Source organism: Calidris pugnax, unplaced genomic scaffold (assembly GCF_001431845.1).
Source record: "Calidris pugnax isolate Ruff unplaced genomic scaffold, ASM143184v1 scaffold103, whole genome shotgun sequence".
NCBI classification, from domain to species: Eukaryota; Metazoa; Chordata; class Aves; order Charadriiformes; family Scolopacidae; genus Calidris; species Calidris pugnax.
The window spans coordinates 8,106,437-8,123,728 of record NW_015090990.1 but is presented as its reverse complement, the minus strand read 5'-3'; the positions used below and the strand labels follow the sequence as shown (position 1 = coordinate 8,123,728).

At 43.5% G+C, this 17,292-nt stretch overlaps 2 long non-coding RNA genes across 2 annotated transcripts; both read left to right on the top strand.

Annotated features, from left to right (window-relative positions):
- The first annotated feature begins 293 nt into the window (after nucleotides 1–293).
- LOC106895171 lies at nucleotides 294–11,114 on the top strand. Its single transcript, XR_001413376.1, has 3 exons — nucleotides 294–501; nucleotides 3,919–4,014; nucleotides 10,777–11,114. It is a non-coding gene; the product is annotated as an uncharacterized LOC106895171 (long non-coding RNA).
- Nucleotides 11,115–11,696: 582 nt separating this feature from the next.
- On the top strand, nucleotides 11,697–16,586 carry LOC106895170. The gene is made up of 5 exons (XR_001413375.1): nucleotides 11,697–12,496; nucleotides 13,647–13,696; nucleotides 14,528–14,603; nucleotides 15,399–15,501; nucleotides 16,229–16,586. It is a non-coding gene; the product is annotated as an uncharacterized LOC106895170 (long non-coding RNA).
- The last annotated feature ends 706 nt before the right edge of the window (nucleotides 16,587–17,292 follow it).

Here is a 17,292-nt window from a genome sequence, read left to right as displayed (position 1 = left end):
AGAGGGGTCTCTGGGACAGTCACTTCTCTTCAAAGAGCCCCTGGGACTTGCTGGTCGTCTCCAGAAGTGGGAGATTGTGTTGGGAAGGGGGACTGGGGAGCCTGGCCCAGTTGGGGTCTCTGGGCAGGGATGGCCTCAAAATTTGGGGGTAGAGTGGTAAGAGGGTCTCCCGATTTCAATGTTTTAAACACATCAGTCTCATAATTGCTTTTGTATGTTTTAAAAAATTTTTTTCTACTAATCAGCTGCTGTCAGAGGGAGGACCCTGGTTCTGCAGGTGAGGGGTGCCTGGCAGCATGGACTGACAGCGTTTCACCGTCTCTCACTGGGTGCCCACCAGCCTGCCACCTCTCTGGGGCCAGGGCACTGGCATTCCCAGAGTCCCAGCGTGATCCTGCTGTGGGATTTGGGGTGCAAATACCTCTCCTGAGGCCTGGAGCATACCCAGCTCCAGCCACCACGGGCTGCAGAGATGAGGACTGCACTGCGCTTGTGGAAAAGGTAAGAATGCAAACTTTTTCCGAGAGATAACGAATGATCCAGCCATTTTATGTCTCTGTGACCACAGATTAATTAAAGGAATCTAGTAAGATAAACAGAGCTCCAAGCTGGGGGGCCTTGCATTGCATACCTACCACCTAAGGCCAATGTGTTTCCAGGTGCCTTTACCACAAGCAAAACAGGTTTTACTTGACCCTCAGTGCTTACCAGGCAAGGGTCCCTGAAAAACTCCCTGGTCTCTCCAATACCCATGTTTGGCTCAAGTTTACTTACATTCCTAAAAATTTATGCACATTATTCTTAAAGGTGGAGGCTGTGTTACTTACCCAAGGAACCTACTCTGGTTTTTCCTAGCATCCTGTCCTCCTTGCTGCTTATTTAGCCTATTATTTCCAGTTCTATGGAAAGGCTCCACATGTAGGACATGAGCCTTTCTTTCTGTGCAGCTCCATGTATTTCATTTTGAACTTTGTGCGTTCTTCTTGAGTACCTGCTGGAGTTAAGTTTATTGTCCTCTGAACAAGTGAGATTCTTGCGTTATTTGAGATATGCAACTCCTAACAATGCTAGGGAAACTCTTGCTGTTGAAGAATTTTTTTTTTCTATTGTTCTCTAAGTAATTGAGTCACCTTGTAATCTTTTCATTGTGTGGTATCTTCTGTGCATCGTTAAAATATGCACAGGGACTTTCTGTTTAAAAAGTGATGGAGATCAAACCCACATTTGCTGTATCCTCAGAGGATGTGCTACCACCAGGTCAGCTAACAAAGTAAGCTGTTTTCTTGCTCTTCTGTGGAACCTATGTCATGGCACTCAGCAGAAGACAACTCTGCAGCCCAGTGGTACGAGTGTTTCCCAGGAAGAGAATGCCATGGCCTGAGCCCAGTACTGTTTCTGTAGTTTGGCAGTTGCGTTTTCAGTGTAAAAAACAAAAGCAGTCCCTGAACATCACCCTTGTGTTTGCTGTTACTCTTGGGAATGCTGTTTACACATACACAAGGTTCGAATCGGTTTTGCAGGTGGCGATTTTAGTTGTGTAATTCCTGCCTTCACTGAGACTGGAAGGATGGTCCTTGGCAGAGTCCTTGTCTTCAGTAAGGTCTGGGAATGTCTATGGCTCAGAGAGGAATAAGCATGAGCCAAATGCGTAGATGTGTCCGTCAGTACCTTGCTGTATCAATAGCCTAGTTTATTTTTAATGTTGCAATTCTGAAATATTTATAGTCCAGGGCAGAAGGAAAGGAGTCTTTACACATTCTCAAACGAGCTTCTGCTGAATATTATTCTCTAATAGACAACTATGATAGTTTAAAAAATCAATTGTATGTGACTTCATGAAAGGCAGTATGTTATGTTAAATACATTGGCTGTATGTACAAACATGGGGTTAGACCTTTTTTTATGATTCTAGCCAAAGGGATAAAAGTGCCACACACATCTACAAGTTCATGCCTTGTATATAATATATGTAAAGATGATATTTCAGATTGTAGTACTTCTAGCTAAGATCTGGCAGTATGTGTCTCCTATTGCCCAAATGCCTTTTAACCTAAATTTATATATTGTTTGCATACCTTTCACTGCAATGGAGTAACTAGAACTGGGACTTGTAGAGAAAGAGGCCCTGTGATGCTTAAAAATGCAATTGAGCTTGTGGATTTAAAAATAAATAAATAAATAAAGCCAGGACATGAAAAACAGAAACTTGAGAAAAGCTTGTTGTAGAAGACAGTTCATGTGGGGTTTTCTTTTCATATGAGTAGATCTTCTTTTCCTTCATGTGAAGTGCTTTCAGATGGCATAGTCCTTTGACATTCTCTGATAATTTCTGTGCATTATTGCAGTTTTTCTCCCCATACCCCAAGTCCTCTCATCACGCTCCAGATGTCCAGAGCCATGCTTTGGCTTTCCTCCCTGCAGGTACAGCACAGTAATTAGCGGATGGTGCAAGCCACCTAGTGCTTCAGCAAGCAATACAAATCTGGTGTGCAGCTGGGTGTTGTGGTGTGCTAGGCAGCCAAAAGGTGGTGACAAAGGGTGACAATGTCTCCACTTGCTCAGTGGTGCTGAGGCAGTGGCACCGCTTCTACATGCACCTCAGCACGCAGGGAAGTGGTCCTCAGGGCGGGGAGGTAGGCAGTGAAGCAGAAGCAGAGCAAACACATCTGCAGCTTTTCTTCAGGTCCACATTCCAAAATCTCAGTTGCTTTATCACACAGTAGTTACAGTGATTTTTTTATTTTTTTTTTTCTATACAAGTGAAGACCAGGGTATCTTTTTCTGTGCACTGCAACCTTTCCCCAGCCTTCCTGAACCACATCAGCCTTCACTGTCCACTGATATTATGCGAATCATAGAATCATTGAATACCAGGTTGGAAGAGACCCCAAAGATCATCTGGCAAAAGCACAGTCTAGACAAAATGGCCCAGCCCCGTGTCCAGCTGCATCTTAACAGTGTCCAACGATGGGGGTTCCACCACTTCCCTGGGAGATTATTCCAATGGCTGATTGATCTTATTGTGAGCGATTTTCCTCTCGTTTCCAGTCAGAATCACCCCAGGAGTAACGTGCAGCCATTACCCATCTTTTCCATGTGACTCCTTGTAAAAAAGGCGGCTCCACCTTCTTTGTAGCCACCCTTTAAATACTGTAACATGGTAATAAGCTCTCCCCTAAGCCTTCTTTTCTCAAAGCTGAACAAACCAAATTCTCTCAGCCTTTCTCAGGCTTCCCAGGCCTTCGATCATCTTTGTGTCCCTTGTCTGGACCCCCTCCAGCCTGTCTACGTTTTTTTTGGATAGCAGGACCAAAACTGAACACAGGATTCCAGGTGTTGCAAGTCCTGAGTAGAGTGGGATAATGACTTCTTTGTCTCTGCTGGTGATGCCTTTGTTGGTGCAACCCACCATGTTGTTGGCTTTCTTTGCCGCTGCAGCACGGTGTTGACTCATATTGACTTTAGCAGGCCTGTAAGGAAAGCTGGAAAAGGGAACTGACTCCCTGTTAGCATTGGTGGGAGCGTTGCAGGACAGAGCGCTGAGAGCTGCGCTGCTTTGTGTATGCATGAGCAGATCCAGGAAATCTTTGCTTGCCTTCATGGCAGAACAGCAGTTTCCACTAAAAAAAATGAGATTAGCAAGAACTTACAGGATTCAAAGAAGCAAAACATGTTCCCTCATGCTCCTGGAATTCTGTCTCATCTGCCCTTGAGCTGAGCGTTACAGAGGAATGGGATCTGCCAAATGGTCACATACATGGAGCTGACTTAGCGAGAAGGTGCAGCTTCTTTCCTAAGTTTGTCCCTCTAAACAGTCACATGAAGAGTTATTACACAGCTTTGTACATTTGCATAATGGAAAACTTTCTTCGTTACAAAAATAATCACCCTAACTAGTGTACAAATGGTTCTTTTCAGGCTTGCAGCTGTGGCTCAGTGGCAGCTGGCAGAGCTCTCGTCGCCGATTCAAGCACTGGAATACCTTCCCTGCCTGCCCTTCTGTTGCAAATCCAGGTAAGAACACATTAGTTGGCAAAATACACATGAGCACTTGCCCATAGTGAATTTGGAGCACTTCAGTCCATTGATTAAATGTCAATTCACATACATTTATATGATACCACTAAATCCTCGTGTAGCTTGTAGGGTTACATAAGGATCTATCAGATACTGAGCCCTGATCTCATAAATTGTCTTCTTAGAGCTGTCAGATGTCAAGACAGTTTTATTACTGAGCCCAAACACATTCCAATCTAACAAATCAGCATATCATAAAGGTTATTGTCCTATCACCCAATTAACAAAAGCCGTACAGATAAAATAGAATAATTACTCCTCTCTCATCCTTTATTATGTCAGAATTCCTGTGTTTTCATTAACCTCATCCTTTCTCACTCATAGTAATAGCTTAATATATTGATAAAATGAAAACCTTAGTGTATAGGTAGCATATTAAACAAAACATGGACTTAATGGTGAAAACTGTAAAGATTGAGTTTTTTTTAATCCTTATCTCAGAGACCACTGAGAGGAATTCAGCTGAATTACATTGAGATACCTTTTCTATTTTGGGGCATGCTTTGATGTGCTCTGTTAACATCAGGCAGCAATGTGAAGGGCTCTTTTTTTTTTCATTCAGTGAGTCAGGTCATGGTTTTCTCCTTTTGGGTTTTGCAAATCATTACCTAGGTTGCAAAGGATTTTGCTAGTTTTGTGCTAAGGAGCAACACAGACAGGGCACAGAGATCATGGAGAAAAGCCAATATGAGCCATTCCTATTTGAAATAGGGGAAAACCAAGCAGGAGTTAGCTAGGCAAGGCTCCAGACAGATGGTGTGACTGAAATGACACTTCAGCTGTGCTCACTTAGATAACTTGCTGTATGTCTCAGACTCAGCCACCACGCACTGGGTGGATATAAGGTGAATTGCTATAATAGCTAGTGGCAAACTTTTACATTGTATCTCAAATTCAGATATACAGAAAGCAAGCCCAGGGCCCAAGGGGAAAAGTAGTGGTGCCTGAACCATCACAACTTTATAAGGCAGCACTTTGCTGCTCATAAATCAGTCTCAGCCCAAAATCAGGAAGGTACATCAAAATTTGGCCTACCACTGGCGAGCTGAATCAGACATACTTCCTAGCAGCCCAGGGCAGAAGGAAGCACAGGGTTTCCCAGCGCCCACAAGATGGCAAAGCAAGGTGCTGTATTCATACTGCTAAACATCTATTTTACCTGTCTGCACCTCACACCGGCGTGACACAGAGCTTGAGCATGGCAATATCAGAGCAGCAGATGCTGTGACTGCTGATCTCTCCAGGATATTGGACCAGGGCTTCTCTGTCTCCTGCAGGCAGAGGATTTAAATACTAATGACACTAATTTTCCTAGAAATTGGCATGGGGTATTAGTAGTTGCGAGCATTCAGCTGTACTTGGCTAGCTATCAATTCAACAAATACTAGGAGAAAATTGTTTCTCTTGTAGCTTAAGTAAAGCAGGGAGGAATAGCTTGTAACAAAGGATGGAAGAACATTTAATGGTTTGTACAATCCATCTGACTTGGAGCAGAAGTCTTGAAATAAGAATCAAAGCTTCTGGAGTGAAGCATGACTTCTGTTTGGAGTTCATGGCACTATTGAATTGTAGAGTTTGGGAAAAGAATCTGTAAAAGATCTTAACTGTAACAGTTCTGAATTTTTTCTCCTCAATTTTTGTGTTAAGCCCTCGCCTGTTATTAAGAAACTTCGGACTTTTAGATTCTCAAATACTATAATAGGGAATCTATGCAATGCATTGATTTATACCTAATAGTTTGAAGCAAAATTCACAGAATAGATTTATAATTGAAAATGGAAATATTGTAATTCAGCTCTTCTTCTCTCTGGACTTTATTCTTATTACTGTCATTCTTGTCATTTGAAATGACACAGTCACAACTCAGAGGCTTTTGAAGTATCATTTTCAAGTCACACATTTCCTTATGATGGTCACTGGTTATGATTTCTAACATGTTATTCATAGGACATTGTGCTGATAAAGGTGAATGAATGACAGAAGGTAGTGCTAAACTAATTGCTAATATGGTGAAAGAAACAGTGATAGCTACTACAATATATAATCTGCAAGAGAATTATTGACTTAAAAATATAATGGAGTAGTTACTAATCCTAATAGTATGGCTGTTGTGCTTTAGAGAAATTAAATATTCTTTTACTTTCAAAGATTTTGTTGCATTTTTGACCCAAGACAAATATTTAATGTGAAAACTACCTGACTGCTTCACATAAGTTGATTGCATTAGGGCGTGGTTGTATATTAGAAGTTTCTATCATCTTAATATCTAAAAAGTTGTTTTGTGCGTTGGGAAGGAAAAGTGCTATTTTACAGCTACCAGACTAAAATAACAAAAGGTGTGAGAGCTATGATGCTCTTCATCTTTGTCCAGGATTTGATAATGCTTTACATTCCGAGCTGGAGTTGTGGTTTTTGCCGGCAGTGTAAGCTAACCCAGGGCTCACCTTGAGCCCCTCACCCCCACGGCCTCCCTTGCCCCCAGACCAACGACCACGCAGCTGTGTGCTAAGTCTCACCAGCTGGGTGAAAACACAGTGCTCTTCTTGGCTGGTTTACTTTGCAGCCAGGACTGAGCAGCCACATGAGCGCAGGCACCAGTGCTGGGAAGTGGGTGTGAGCGCTGGTGGGCATGAGGAACAGGGGGAGAGACACTTGTGGAAATGGTAGCATCTTAGCTTGGTGCAGGACAGGGCTCCACTTTCAGCTCAGGCTGTCCCTGCCTCTGTCTAGATCCCCCGGAGGAAGAGGGGCTTCCCCAGAGGCAGGCTTACCCTCACAGCGGGGCTTTGGTGCTTTGGCTTTCCCTCAGGAGGAGCACCTCTCTTAATGGGGGCAGTCAGCTGGCTATCCTACCAGTATTCCGAAGTTTTCATTGTGTGGACATCTTGCCAGAGATTTTCTCCTTCCCTCCAGAGTTGTACAAATAACTTCCTTCTCCAGACATGATCCAACAGTGTGCTGTATCCATCTAAAACGACAGGGGGAAATTCAGACACAATGCAATAAAGCAACTGGAATTTGTTTGTCATAAACCCCAAGGGCATGTTCTCATTACAGCAACGAGTTGTATCCAGCAGTTATGTTCTTTCAAGTTTGCATTGCACCCCTCTAAACTGCCAGAGATTAGAGTCTGCTTTCAGTGTTGTCCGTGGGTCTCTGCTCAGTTTGACAGGGAGGAAACTTTTCAGGCAGGGCTTGGAACAAAGAGCATTCCTCCACACGACAGCTATTAATCCTGCCCTTGCGGGTGGCACACTAGCTTCATTCACCGACCAAAATCAGTCATGTTAAGAAGAGGGCAAGGGGCTGAGATTATCTCTCACCTGACAGACAGCAAACAGCAGAGATGTTCTGCAGTAGCAGGCAAAGCCACCAGTGGGAAATGTAGGAAACATCCCCCTGCAAGTCAACACCACTTCCTGTGGGGCCCTCAGGTAGCTGGTTAGTTTAGTGTTTCTTTTGTGCCGTCGCACAAATACTTGACCAAGCCAATGCTTTTTTAGCATATGAGAGAGACCTAGCCCACAGCCCATGCTGGTCTCTGCTGTCTGCTGAGGGATTACACAGAACCAAAGTTTCCAAGAAACAACGATCACAGCAACCACCACAGTGGTCTGGGTGCTACCACGTTAATGTACTCAGCACCATTTCTGCATAATTTTCTCTAGAGAGAGGATACCTACCATCTTACTTTAAGTGTTCCCTGACTAAACTAAAGTAGGGAGAACCTGGTGTTTTAATTATCCCATATCCCATGGGCGTGAAAGAGATTATTCCCCTAGGTCCTGCATGAACTCAAGCATCTGAAACTCATATCTAATATTGCATCTATGTTCACTATCCTTTGGACACCCAAAGCCGATGCTACACTGAGCATCAGATGCCTTTGCGCACTATGACTAAGCAATTACATCTGTTCTTGGCAGATAAGTACTAATCCAGGATGCAAATGTAAAATGTTTTCATAAGTGCAATAAACTTGTAGTTTTGAGGGCAGTAAAATTCCCAGTTAATCAATAGATTTATATGTGGTTAGATTAATTAACAGTATTTCTGAGTTAAACAAAACCACTGATAAAGGATTAGCAAAGCCTGGTGATAGACTAGGCAGCATGTTTGCACTCACTGCTTTTAGAAATGCTGATAATATTTTGGAAATCTTGGTCGTCTTAGATAGGGCTTCTTAACACTGTGAATTTCTAACTAGACTTGGAAAGGGAAAAGGGAGTTTCCTTCTCTCCTCCCCACTGAATTTCCCCATTCCTTCCTTGCATCATTGGCTGGTGCAAAACTGCGTGTTTAAGCCCCACCTATCATCTCAAATTGGACACATTCCCTCACTGGTGCTTCGGACAGGTATATTTTACGTGTTCTAAGAGTAGTTTTCCTCTTGGTGAGCAGAGAACTGGCTCTGTGGGCATTTTCTCCAGGCAGTGAGGGAGTGGGTCTCCTCTCTTTCTTGAGAGGAGAACCCCTTGAGAGAAGACCCAGATTTAGGAGGGCTTTCTAGAATCCTGCTGAAAACTAATAGTAACTCGACTGAGTCAAGTAATTAGAAATACTTGTTACCAGGTTTGTAATGACAAACTGGTAAAGATAATCCCAAAGAAGGATGGATTGGGTCAAGTGCTTGACTGAGACTGGGGAGATAGGACCCAAATTTTTGCAAACTTTGATGTTTTGCATTTAAAGAGATAGATAAATAGATTGACAGGCAGACAAATACATACATACATTAATACATACACACATGCATATTGAAAACATACTGCCTATGCCTTATTAAGAGTATAGGACTCTGTAGCAAGGACTCTCTCTCTGTGTTCACACAGACCCACCACAGGAAGCTGAAAAGTCAGATGAGGCTTCTGGACTCTCACAGCAATGCAAATATCAAGCATAAGCCATTGCTTAACCAACATTTTTCACTTCTAAGGGTTGAAGTGTCAGCATCTTCTTTATTTATGATTCAAGCTGACAGGTCCTTAAAATTATTGATCTTATAGGACAGTGAAATATTAGATATGGAGAGGATTACAACAGTGGAAGCAAACACTTGCCCTTGTGAATTCTTATGAACTATATTTAGAATTTAAATCCAAGCATAATTAAACAGTGCTAATGAGACAGAGGGACTTATCTTCATTTGGTGTATAATTGGTATCACTGATTTCCTCATTCATTTTTTCCTAGTTTTAAAGCCGCCTTGTTCCAGTAAGATTTGATGGTAAAAGTTACCCTGCAGAGAGAAAGTATCTGGCCTGGAGCTTAAATTCAGCTGGAAGCCTTTTAAGGGATGCAGCTTTCTTGACAGCATCAATAACTGACAGCAAAGACACCTGTGAATGTGTGGCCAACAGTCAAGAAAGGCACTCTTTTTGCAGTGTACCCTTGAAAAGATGCCATTTCACAGTATTACAAAGACCATAACGGGGAAGAAAAGTTCACCCTTTACTTCCAGTGAGGGAAACAAAACACTGTACAGGTTTAATAGTTGAAGGTATATAATCGACCACTATCAACTGAGGTTTGAGTTCCTTCTCAAAATACATTCCAACTCATTCAGGAATGTGAAGCTTGCACAGGAACTCTTGGCGACTGCGGCAGGTCAGGGTGGAAGATGGTCATGCTCTGCCCAGCCTTAGTAGCTCTGAGCTTATAACCAGAGCAGCAGCTTCTGTTACAGCTCTGCTCCAATAGCCAATTTTATCGCTGAGCAAAGGACAACAGCTACCTGCAGCAGCAGAGGCTGCACATTTTGTTTGGACCTAGGCAAAGCCAGTAGAGAAGTGAGTGCAACAGGCAAAGTCGAGTTTGGCAAAGTCGAGTTTACCAAAGTCCCATTTTGCTTTTCAGTTGTGTCTTTGGTAGGACTCAAGCTCCTTTTTATTATGTACTACTGCCTCAAACGGACACAAAATTTTGGAGGGTTTAGTCCACATCTGTTGCTGCAAACTGCAGCAAAATCAGCTGTTTCCTAAGAGGTGGCACAATAATGACTATGACTCTGTACATTTCAGCGCTGCCGTGCGTGCCAGGGCGCTTGTGCTTACCAGCTGACAAGGGTGCTCAGAAGCATCATTCACTTAAGACTTTGCTGAGCTTCACATCCTAGTGGGAGTGCTTGCAGCCAGCTGGAATCTGTTCTCATTGATGGCCTGTGGGATAAAGATTCTCCAAACCCTCCTCCCTCCAAAGTGACCACCGCTAACTAAATGCCCATCCACCCACTGAGCTAAACCAGTTCAAAGAGGAGCACTACAGCGTCTGCGAGCTAGCTCTGCTGGATATGAAGAGGGTAGAGCAGGATGAATCCCACAAAACAGCAACTGTTTCTCATCTTGCTCCAGTAATTCAGCACAGGCTTATTCTTTGGGTTGCTGAACCCAATACTTTGTTTTGTCCTTTTCTCGAAGGGGATTTGAATTATGCAGATTAATCTGAGACACAGGCATTATTACAAGCATTTCATCTAAAGTTCTCTTTGCTCAGTTTCACTGCCCTCTCTGACCATATCACTCTCAGTAAATACCCCTCCCTTTTTTTGAGGCTGCCTCTTTTGATCACTTATGGCTCTGTTGCTGTTCTAGGAGGTGAGACTTGCAGCTGTCCTTCCTCTTCATCACTGCCTAGCTGAGCTATTCAGTCAGTCCACTGGCTACTCATTCATAATCAATAATACTTTTTTTAACTTTCCAGGGGAATAGATCATTTTAGAAGTTGTTCTGCACCCCCAAAAATATCTTCATCTGCTGACGGATTTCACAGAATGGTATATCTGCTCACGGTGCTTTTTCACATTAACAAGTGCAAGTGTTCAAGCACTTAATACTGCCTTGTGGTTGAACAGCAATAGGAAATACCATTGATAACCAAGAGCATTGAGAGCAGCAGCAAATATAGCTGATCTATCTGTGGGCAGTCCAGAGCCACAACCGCTTGTCCAGCTGTGAAAACATGTCCTTTTTCAAAACCAAGATTTCTTTCTACCTGAGTTGTGAAACAGAGGTCCTGACTGGTTACGGCTGTGAAAAATCCCCAGGCTCTCAAAGGTAAGGCTGAAGTCTTATCAAATTTGAAAAGTCTATCACTGTCTTCTGCCGCCTTAAACAAAATTTTAAATTATATTCCTTTTTAACCATCTTAGCTTAACTACTGGGGAGTCCCACTGTCAGGATTAAACAGATGTTTTATTTCCTGCCAAAGGTGGGTGAAATAATCACCAGCTCTGGCTCATTGGCTGCCATGTGGTCTGGAAAGGCGCCATATGCCCTGTGCTCAGAGACTGCTGCAGGCTGAGGGCATTATTTATTATTTGCCTAATAAATTTAAATAGTGTCTTTCTTTCAGAAAGCATATTTGTAGCCTTTATAAGGAGATACGTACAGGACTCATCAAACACCCTCCTCTAGTGAAGTGCATCTGTTCAAGTTCAGCCCCGTGTGCGGTAACAACAGCTTTCTATTACTCTTAATCCTTTTGAAGAGCTCTCCTTGAAGAGAGCGGGGTGCTTGGGGTGTCAGCAGGCAACAGGAGTGAGCGCGAGCAAGATTCTTGTTGCAAACCTGCCTCTTGGAAACTGCTGCCTTCACGGTGACGGGATGTGGTGTCTCGGGTGTCGGGCACAGGGCAATGTCTGTGGGCGCTCTCCCCCACCAGCTGACTTGTGATCCTCCCTCAGACCAGCCCCTGTCTTCCACCGAAGCCGCAGAGCTCTCAGGTGGAGTAGGCTACAGCTGAAGGACGGTGACCAAGGTGTGCAGAGAATATCAGGCCATGGATGTGGGTGCTGACTTCCGCTCCTTTCTTGGGAGGTCCAAGAAGAAGTAATTAAAAAATCATCAGCACTTCCCGTGGGAGGATGGCAAATGAGGAGTTCCAGGCAAGAGCTGACAGTAGGACCCCTCTGCTCTATGGAATAGCCAAGCAGAGTGCCAAAAGTAGTGATTAGTAAGGAGAAAGCCATCTGGCTTCTGTCCTTTAACAGCTCTCTTTCAGCATCTCTCTTCCTACACACCACAAGAAATCTCCCCCTGTTTTTAGCAACACTTTCTAGCCTTTCTGAATGATACTACAAGGCCCCAGACAGAAATGATGTGGAGAGTAAGGTGGAGAGAGAAAAAGGGGAGAGAGATGATATAGTGCACAAGAATCTGAGATGCCTTCAGGCCTTATCCTGAAATATTACCTCTGTGGCACGGGATATGGCAGCAGCCACTGAGGCAGTAAGTCCTTTAGAGATAGGGGTAGTAATATGCTTGTTGAGAGAGTGGTGATTGTTGGAGGCAGGTGTTTGCAGACTGACAGACAGGCATTGCAAGGACAGGATCCCAGGCTGAAACAAGTCCTTCTGCAAGTTGGTGAGAGACTCTGGAGCAGACTGTGCCGCTACTGAACTCCAGCAACGTGAATCTGCCAGGTAAGGATGCACAAGCACACCGCTGTATGAATGACAGATGGCAGTTTCCAAGGAGCGTTTGAAAAATACTTGGTTCAATTCCTCAAAGTTATCAATATTTCACCCCAAATTCCTCAAAATCTTCCTACGCTTTTATGATGTGTACTTTTAGGCTAAAAATATTCAGCAGCACAGTGAAATCCAGAAGAATGTTATTTTTGTTGCTTTTTTTGTAGTTAGCAATGAAAACGGTCAAGAAGTGGGTTAGGAACAGTAAGTTTCTTTTCATTATTGAATGGTTACTGCCCATAGAGCAAATGTAGGGTTTTTTTTAGTTGTGGGGTTGGTTGGGTTTTTTTTTTCTTCTCTCTAAATAGGTGTTACTGGTAAGATGGGTAAGAAATCTGCTTCAAATAAAATGTAACCTTGAAATACAAGGTAATTGTTTTACAAATTCAGCCATTTCCAGTGCCCAGCATGTTATTTGGCAATACACAGACTTCCAGTGGGTTTCTATTTTCTTAGCAGTTGCAGTCGCTCTTGAAAAGGATTTTACCCAAGTACTGTTTATATGTGCAAAACCAACTCCTATTGTCAGATTTCTGAGCTTAGTAAAGTAGTGTCACTGCCTGAGAACACGCTTGTTCTGTTCTCTGTTTCACATGAACACAAACTTACATGAGGGCACAAACAGTACTATGAAACAGGTTCTCATATGTTTTCTTATAGTTTTAGCTTTTAGCATCATAGTTGATAAAAATTCACTGATGCCTCATAACTGTTAAACCAACCTGCTGTTTATAAAAAAATTCAACTTTTGTTTCCAAGTTCTAATGTTTCTTAAATAAGTTGTACTATTTCTCTAAGCTAGCTTCAGTTCCCAGATTCCTTCTTCAAATTGTTTAAGCACTGCCTGATGGTATCTACAAATCCAAGCACATGGTACGTCCACAGCTCCAAGCCCATATAATAGGTACCTAAAAATGCCAGGATAGGAGGTTTGAAATCTTCAGTTTGTTTTTAAAGAAGACTGTTTTGAAGACTCAAAAAACCCAGGATTTTAGGGAAAATCAGCTTGAAGGCTAAGGGCGAGATGGTAGTGAGGTGGTAACAAGATGGTGACTGCTGTCAGCTACTGAACTGTATGCTTGCTCTCTCTGTCTCTCCACAGAGAGAGAAGAACTGGAAGCAAAGAACTGGAAGCTCTTTCTCTTATACCAGGTGAGAATGTAGTGATGTTAGCTGAGGTTTTCTTATTTGTGACTATTGTTCATCAAGAACACCGTAATAAAAACATTTGTTCATGAAAGCAGAGGATGTTGGCTGATAAACTGTGAGGGCTGGGAAGTGATGTCTTCAGGGACCAGGACCCAGGCAGTGCTCTAATGTCCTTTCTGCACATCTGACAGCCCAGATGAGTCAACCCTCAGTGACACCCCCCCATTACATCCAGCGGCCCTTCTCAAAGCTAAAGCTCGTAGCTCTGCATGCTTTTGCTAATATTACCATCTTCCATTGCAGCATTTTCTTACATAACCAGTAAGCCTATGTCCACTATAGTCTTTGAAGCTTGCATTCATCCCTCACAGTTCTTTTTTTTAGCTTTTGTTGGGGTTTCATACCTCACCTAAGCTACAAGGGCCATGAACAAAGTACATGTATATGCAACCACTTGCTGGCAGAGTAAACAGCTCTCAGACAAGAGGACTGTTATTAAAATGGATTGTTTTGTTGGCAGAAGTGGCTTTCACTGTTGCCATGGGTTGCCCAAGGTGAGCCTGACCTCTGTGGTCTCTGAAGCTCGCTCTTGTGGGTGAGCTGAGCAATGCTGGAAGTTTTAAGACAGATTAACGGTGAGCCTGACACAGGAAACTGTTCAGAGAAAATAAAAATACTACATTGCACAACTAAGGGTGAAACATATCTTTAGATCCTATATGATAAAAGTTCTGTGGCTGAGAATGTGATTATTTCATGAGGCCATAGTCAGCTTGTCAGTGCAGAGTAATAATATTTGCAGCCTCCTCTTATAACAAAATTCTGCCTTTCCAGGTGCAAGGAAGAGCAGCAGAGTCAGGTGCGTGGCCGACGGACAGAGATGGGACCACACTTCCCTGCTGTGAGTGAGGTAACACAACCATGTCCCCCAGCCAGAGCAGGTCTCCACATGGCCTTTGAAGTTCATGCAGTTTTGCATGCCAAGTGTGTCATAGCACAGAACTGGCAATTTAGTACTAACTTGCAACTGAAATAATGCGCAAAGGCTGTTCCTAAGAAACAACAGTCATCCACCCAAGTGAAATTCTGATTTGCTAGCTGCACCCTGGCAACATAATGTATTCACAAGGCCTAAGGATAAATGTTATTTGAGGCTTCTGGAAAAGGATGTATTTGCTCCTTGCTCAGCTCACTACCTCTCTAACCACCATCTGCAAATCTCTTAGTTAATCTGTAAAATGGCAGGTTACTATGCCTTAACTCTTTTGCTGGGGCTGCAGGGGCAGAACTGTTGGAGATTCACCTGAGCTAAATTAAGTTTTCTATTTGATTGAGATGGTGTGTTGTGTGGTTTTGGTTTTTTTGAGATAGGTTCTTGCACCTTAAGTATGTTGCTTTAAAACTGTGCTATGGTAGATGTTGGCTCCCCATTATACCACAGCTTAAAAAAAAAGTTTCTACCACAGATGTTAGGGGAAAATCAGTTTGAAGATTTTTTTTTTTGCTTTCTGAGGTAAAGTTACTACTAGAAGGCGCAGCACAGTCCAAGACACTGTGTGCTGGGCTGCTCAAATGTGTATTACACCATTAGCACTATCTTGAAGGATGTACAGAGCAGGACTACAAAGCATGAGTTAGTCATGAACCATGCACACTCACCAGTGAAGAAACACTTCTGCGGTCTGATTCTTGCCTTCCATTGCAGGATCCAAATCTAAAATGAGACAGATTCTGGGTGTCTAATTCCAAGTGATGAATCAAAGAATCTGAGCTTGCTGCCAGCGGGGCCTACACGGCAGGGAGTGATGGTGAGTACACTCATTTGACTAGTATAGACAAAGCCTGCATATAATTGAGGAAGATGGGGTGCCACAATCAAACATCACTGATCCTTATCCTGCCCCCTTCAACTTAATTCTGTAATCAGCACTTACATCACTGAGAGGTTGGAAATACTGCCCAGGCCTCTCCTTCGGTGTTACGGTATCTCAAGCAAGTCCCTGCCTGTAGGGATCTGCTTTCTTCAAAACAACCTTTCACCCTGCCCGCCCTTAGCCTGCCTGAAGTCAGCAAACTGCCAGCAAAAGTATTGAATTCAGAAATAGCTGAAGCTCAGCCCGTTTCTGCCTTCAAACCAGCCTGGTTTACACTTACCTGCGGTTCCTCGCCGTGCTGCCGCCCAGCACGCGGCCGGCGGCCATTTCCCCTCAGGTGCTGCTGAGGGGCGCGGGGGCGGCGCCAACGGCCACCCGGCACGCGGGGCTGCTCCTACAAACTGCCACAAGAAACCGCCGCGCGCCATCTGCTGGCCCGGCCATGCTACTGCCCGGCCACGGCCGCTGCAGAGCCAGCTCCGGCAGGGTTTAACGGCAACGGCGACAGGGCCTCAGAAACAACCCCTTAAAAACTGCCTTACTCCCACTGCTCGCGTACCTATCAAAGAGTTGGAGCCATAAAATCAGCAACAACGGACCTTAAAATAGCTAAAAGTAGTGCATGCCCTCAGACTAATCGCCTTGCTTTGTCTGCTCCTAGAGACAACCGCACAACGCCAAGGACAGCTTGCAGCTTGTTGGTGGAAGGCACAGAAACCTGACAGCTGACTTCAGGTGTTAACTCCTAAGGACACTGTGCCCTACTGTAAGCACATAAAAAACTCCCCAAGGATTCTAGTTCAATGCATTTGATTACAATCCACAATTGCTCTAAATCTAGCATGTGACAAAACTTCTATTTCTACTGTTCTTGGATTAAATAAGGAAAATAATGAGAAGGACTCCAGCTGTGGAAGCATGTAAGGAAGTTACAGGAAAGACTGTTAGGCCTGGGAGGTTTTATGAAGCTCAATACTAACAGATTTTTCTCTGTATAGAGCAAAGACAAGAGGGAACATCTTTCTTATGCCAAGGTTTAATTCTGAGGTACGTGACACTGAATTTACAAAGGTAAATAAAAGAAACTACATTCTGAGAAACAGTGAGCCCCATCCTTAACAAGGCAGAGGGCTTTCACAAGCAGCTGAGAAAAGAAACTGCTCACAGTGTGAAAAAAAAAAGTATTTGGGGTCAGTCTTTGACACAGGCTTTTGACACAGCAGGTAATGCGGAAACGTGCAGTAGCAGGGCAGAATAAAAACCAAATTCTTAAGTGATAAAGATGAAAGAGAACAACAGGTATTAGATAAGGGTTCCATTTGATCTAATTCTTTGAGATCAGCAGTTAAATGCAACTACTATTCCAAACAGTGAGCAGGCTGACTGCATTGCCAAAAGGGATTATGTAGCTGCTGATGATACAGCTGAAGCAAATGTTTTAAGTGAAATCCAGTAGTATAAGAAGGACTGGAGTAGTACAGAGTTTTCCACAACTGTACCTGACACCTGGAGCGAAGGCTGTCACCTGGAGCACAGCACACACACCAGTTTAGCAGTGTCTAGTCTACAGTTCATCTACAATTTTCATCCTGAACACCAATTTAAAAAGCCAAGTATGAATCATATGCAGGCAGATTTTATGACTCATTGCTGCAACGGATCTAACCGCTAGTGCTGATCCTGCCTGCCATTAAGAAGTCTGGCATTCCCTCTTGGATCCATTCC